This window comes from Petaurus breviceps, unplaced genomic scaffold, assembly GCF_028583685.1.
Source record: "Petaurus breviceps papuanus isolate PSGF00001 unplaced genomic scaffold, PetGlider_PUasm1.0 86804, whole genome shotgun sequence".
Lineage (NCBI taxonomy): Eukaryota > Metazoa > Chordata > Mammalia > Diprotodontia > Petauridae > Petaurus > Petaurus breviceps.
The window spans coordinates 1-5,966 of record NW_027186787.1 but is presented as its reverse complement, the minus strand read 5'-3'; the positions used below and the strand labels follow the sequence as shown (position 1 = coordinate 5,966).

General features: G+C 41.3%; 1 long non-coding RNA gene across 1 annotated transcript in view; it reads right to left on the bottom strand.

Moving 5' to 3' along the window:
• Positions 1-5,935, bottom strand: part of LOC138176342 (uncharacterized) — a 15,669-nt gene extending 9,734 nt beyond the window's left edge. The window contains exons 1-2 of the long non-coding RNA XR_011172217.1: positions 3,580-5,935; positions 638-1,542 (exon numbers count right to left, since the gene is read on the bottom strand). This is a non-coding gene — a long non-coding RNA (uncharacterized lncRNA). The remainder of the gene's footprint in view (positions 1-637; positions 1,543-3,579) is intronic.
• Positions 5,936-5,966: the final 31 nt, after the last annotated feature.

Sequence of the window (5,966 nt, the reverse complement as noted above, 5' to 3'; positions counted from 1 at the left end):
CTCTCTCTCTCTCTCTCTCTCTCTCTCTCTCTCTCTCTCTCTCTCTCTCTCTCTCTCTCTCTCTCTCTCTCTCTCTCTCTCACACACACACACACACACCCACACACACACCACACACACACACACACACACACACACACACAATATAAACTCCATTAGTTCCCTGTTCTCTCAAGAAGCAAATATAACAACCTTCACAACCTATCCTCTTTCTACCTTTCCAGTCTTAACACTACTCCTCTCCATGTACTCTCCAATCCAACTGTACTGACCTACTTTGCTGATTCTCACACATGACTCTCTTAACTGTACTTTTGCTGTATCTTTAGCTTAGAATGCTCTCCCTCCTCACTTCTACCTCCTTACTTCCTTCAGGACTCAGCAGAAGTGCCACCTGTAAGAGGCCTTCCAAGTCCCCCCAGTTGCTAATGGCTTTCTCTTTCTCTCCATCTACATATTGAAAGAGAAAGAGAGTATGTACCTATTTATTTACATGTTGTAAATCCCCACTAGAATGTAAGCTCCTTGAGGGCAGGAACTATTTTTGCCTGTATTTACATCCTCAGCTCATATCACAGTGCTTGGAACATAGTAAATACTTAATAAAAGTCTGTTGATTGATGAGAGATAGTTTTACCTCGAAAAGGCTCCGTGACATAGAAGTCTTCCAGGTAGAGTGACTTGCCAACAAAAGGATCATACATTGCAAAACCTATGTCAGAGTGCCTAGAGATGGAGTGTGCAAAAGGTTGAGTGCTTTCATTTTTACTGAGTATCAAAATGTTTGTTATATTAGTCCTTAAAAATGAATGTTTGATTAGAATCCATTGGCAGCATATTTCCAGGCTCTGCATAAGTTTATAAATTCAAATTACTGATTGCCAATCTCTGTTACCAATCTCCTCAGATCTTTGGCTATGTGTTACCAAAGAATTTTAATGGAAGTTTTTCCTAGGCAGGAAATAATCTCAATTGAGGGTAGGCCTTTAGAATAAGGCTTCACATTTTCCCCTGGAAATATGTTTTTCCTATCATCCATGACTACCTTCAACTTGAAAGGCGGATCCAAAACTTTCATCTTTTTCCCTCCTTCTTTTTTTTTGCTTTTTGGAGGGCAGCTGGGGTTAAGTAACTTGCCCAAGATCACACGGCTAGTTTTTTTGTGTGGGTGTTAAGTGTCTGAGACCAAAACTGAACTGGGGTCCTCCTGACTCTGGGCCCAGCGCTTTACTCACTGCACCACCTAGCTGCCCCTCTCTTTCCTTATTCTAAAGGACAATATCAGAGTTTACCACTGGAAAAACTAGTAACCACAGGAGCTGTCTCTCTAACACATGGGCTATATGAACTCCCCAAATCTAAATCCCTTTACTCATCTACTTAATTAGTGCTTTTTGTTACACTTCATTTTATTGGCAGAGTCGAGTCAGTATGAAGACAGTGAAGGGGAGTGTATCTTACCTGATTCCCGGTCCTCATCTGGTACTTCTGCAATAAGACAGTAATAAAGAGGGTGGTCCCCAAAGCCATCTTTGAGTAGATCTGAAAGGTCAATCCACATGCAGAACCTTAAAGTAGTGACTTCTAGGGGAGCCACTTACCCACTTTCTAGCTTGTCCGCTTCTACTACCATGCATGGGCTTTGTCATATGAAAGGGGGAACAAAATTAAAAGGCCAAGCTGAGGAGGCTTACAGGTGAATGCTGTTTAAAGACTACCTTGAGGTTGTAGCAGACTGAGAATAGTGCAAAATGCAAAAAAAAAAAAATATTGCATCACATAGCTGCAGCTGCCACCCTGATGGCAAATAGCATTTTCTAGACTACAGCAAGCTACCTTTTGGGTACAGCACTTCCGTAGGGGTCTGTTTCTTTCATTTACTCTCTCTTATTTCAGTGAAACATAGGAAAAGATCTGATTCTAAAGGGGACTGTTGACTAGTGATAACTACTAAGTATAACAGCATGGTCTGTCACCCTGGGTTAGACCTGCTGCCCTCTGGAGGCCCAGTATTGTAACTGTCACCAAGACGTGTGCAAAAGGAAATGTCAAAGGCTAGGAAAAATCCTAGGTTCCTTTAGTAACATTATGTTTTTGTCAGTCAGCTTTTGTCCAAAGCTTTATGGAAACTATCTTACCAGATCATACCATAAGGTTACTGTGTGTATATGAAATCATACTTTTTGTCTGAAACCTAACTTAAAAATTTCAGGGACAGAGAAGGGAATCTTTATTCTAATACTTCAGGATTTGGCGATTAAATTCTATGTTTATTTGATCCATGATGTTGAGGATATTTTAGTGATATATCAATATGTCAATGACTTTTTTTATTTCATTGGTGTGGGAGCCCCCTCCACTTACATGTTTTGAAACCCATCCATGCCTTAGAAAAGTTATCATAATTGCTTGAAATTCACTGAGGTAAAAGTGACTTGCTAGTAGATGGCAGATGGGATTGGAACACAGCTTTTCATGGCTCCTGGGCCAGCATCCTACCCACAATGGGACACTGTCTCTTTATAATAATAATGCCCTTTTAACTATGCTTTATGACATAATTTAGCCCCTTCACACCACAGCCTTCAATATTTCATATTGAAGAATTCTAATCTTTGATTTAATCTATAGCTAGATTTTTTATAGTACAGAAATGCATTTAATCTCATGATGGAAGAAAGGAGATACTTCTGGTGGTGGTAAAGGGTACATCTCTTTGAGGCCAATTTGCCTTAGACAAGTGCATTTCCTTCTTTAGGTCAATCAGCTTCTTTCGAGTTGTATAGCTTGCAAATAGCAAGGTTTTCTGGACTATCTTCACACTGGCCAAAAGGGAAGGAAAGGCAATAACACTCATATTTCTGTAGCACTTGATGACTTGTGTAGCATTTTTCCCACAATAGTCAAATGAGATAGGTAGAATTTAAAATATCTCCATTTTACAAATGAGGGAACTGAGACTTGGGGGAAGGGACTTACTCACAACTAGTGAGTGTCACTTGGACTCGGGTGCCTTGGGACTCCAAACTCAACACACTCTCCAGTGTAGCATGGTGCATAGTGAAATACTGACTGGTTACCCAGTGAGAAGCAGAGAAGCAATCAGGAGGATGGAAATGTGGGAGCCAAAGTTTCCCAGCTTAACTTATAGCTTCTGTCTGGGGAGAGTGTTAGCAGGTATTAGAAGCATAACAGCAATCCTGTAGCAATCATGTAAGCCAGTGCACTTTGAGTCTGCATTCCCTTACAAAAGCCCTATGGGGGAGACATAGGCAAGGCAACTATCATCCTTTTTTTGCAGATGAGAAAAATGAGGCTCAAAGAGAGAAAATTACTCCCTTAAAGACATCTAGCTGGTTAGCATTGTAGGAGCCTGACCCTGAACCCTGAGCTCCTTTGATTCACCATTCTGCCTAGTAAATATACATTCAGGGCAATATGTTGGAAATCAAATAGCATGCATGTCCTTTAGAAATGCCTAATGTTAGTAGTGCACATAAAGAACACCACAAAAGGCAGATTCCAAGGACATTAAACTATGAGCTTACATGACCTTCATTTTCAGTCTTCACTCCTTACCTCTAATAGTTAACTTCACAGCATCAGGATCATTTCCATAAGAAGCTAATTCCTGTCAAGGAGAGAAATGATTGATGTTATGATTTGTAAGTAATTCTTGAAGATTCCATCATCATTATCTGAAAGATTTTACCTTTGTACATAGTAGGGTGTTCTGCAGCAGATAAAGTGAGTGAAGATTTACCCTACACCTTCAAAAGCTGATCATCTCTAATGTTCCCAACAAATATGGAGAGCGTATATAGCCAAAGAATATGTAAATCTATTTTAAAAATAACTGCATCTCCTCTTCTCCAAAGGCCTTCTCTGCTGCCTCATTATGGCCAGGAGGCAATTCCGAACTCTCAAAGGCTAGGCCAGCAAAATTCATGCTTTGACAGATGGAAACCGCAGCACTATAACATGTCTGTCACCTATGGACCAATTTAGCTAAGGTTGCCTACAAGGAAATGAGTTACGTTGACCATGAGAACTCTGAGACCATCTTCTAAGGTGTGAAAAGGGTTCTGACTTGCATCAGTGGATCCTTGAAGTAGGCCCTGAATTATCCAGAGGGAACCTAGCTACATCTCAGCTCTCCAGAATACATCAAAGAGCTGAGAATAAAGGCTTTCTTAAGGCCTCTCAGCCATCAAAATAGATGGCATAAAAATTCCTACATTTAAAGGCTCAATAACTTTATCAGACCCTTTAGAGTACACTTACTAATGTTTATGTAAGCTTCCAACAAGTCTGTGGTTATCAGTTTTCACCATCAAAGTAGATTAGAAGCAACTGGAGGCTGGAGGTGGGGAAAGGCAGGACTGAGAACTGCTAAGGACTAGCTTGCTAACAGCAACAAGAAGTGGCAGCTGGGAGCTTGACAGTGAAGGATGAGACAGGAAAACTTTGTCTAATGGATACAGAGACTCAGAAGGTAGCTTGTGGTCATTTTGTGTAGGGACAAATAGTCCTAAATACTTGATTAGCTGCTAACAACATGAATGTATTTCAGTAAAGAGATTGTATGTTACAACTGACTTGCCAGCTTGCATCACTGGAGGAAGATTCTATACTCTGAGTTCCCCAAGCTGATGGTGTTCATAGTGATCCTCGGTTCCGAGCTGGAAGGACCTCACATGTCATCTATTCCAGTTCCTTCATTTTGCCCAGTGTCAGTGACTTGCCCAGGCTAGTCAGTGGTGGACACACTGACTTCAAGCCTAGTGTTCTTTGCACTTTGTCATGAAGAAAAAAGGGAAATCCTGCCTAAGAAGACTGGCAAGCATTCTTATCAAGATTTGCTTACAATAAAAAGTTTTGATGCTTAATGTGGTAAGCTTCAGTTTTCAGGAAAACACATTCATTTCCCCAGTGAGACCAGATGAGTGCAGCATTACTCTAGGTCCTTAAGTGCAGCCCTTTGATTGAATCCAAACTTCAAAGAACAGATCCCCTTCATAAAAGGATTTGTTCTAGAAAACTTGGACTCAGTCAAAAGGCCGTACCCAAGGACCTAGAGGGCCATGTGTGGTCTCGAGGCACAGGTTCCCCACCCCTGCTCTAGGTTCATGGTTCTAGGTTCATATGCCTGCACTGGTACATTTACTGCTGAAGGTGGAGAGAAAAAATGTTATGTTTGTTTAAATATAGGTCTGGGAAAAATTGTCAGCTTGTGTTTGAAACATGGTGGATGGAGGAAAGGGAGGGGCAGCAACTGAGGGGAGGGAAAACATTTCAGCCTTAAGACATAGCTTGGGAGAAGCATAGGTTTGGAAGTAACAGGGAAATGAGGTGATCAAATATCCTAGGAGGCAGCATATACAGAGATAAAGGCCCTTGGTCCCCCATAGAGAGATGAGCCTGTAGTTGACGGATACAGAGATAAGGGTGATGGTCCAAGCACACCCCCCACCTCTGCTGAAGGTTTTGTTTGGAACCACAAAACTCGGATCTGCTTGATCCATTCCTTGTTCCATGGAAAAGTCACAACAGGCTACAAAGATGATATAGTGTAGGCAAAGCAAATGATGGCTAGGATTGGACAAAAGACTATGGTGACCTGCTGCTCCTTGGCAAAAAATCCTCATCAGAATAAATGAGGATGGTGCTACTTTTGATAAGATACTAGTGAGATGACGGGTTGTTTGGACAATGTACTTTAACTATATCATTCATACTAAAAACATCATCATAAACTTTCCTCCACTCTACTACCCCCTAGTGCTGCTGCACACCCTCTTCTCTTTCCTACCAAGTTTCTAGGAAGTAAAGTCAAATACATTTGCTACTGGTACCAGCACATAACTCACTCCTCAGCCATTTGAAATCTCCCTTCACTATCCGACTGACACTGTTCTCTCCAAGGCCACAGTGACTAGATCTAAGGACTTGTTTTGGTACCTTGA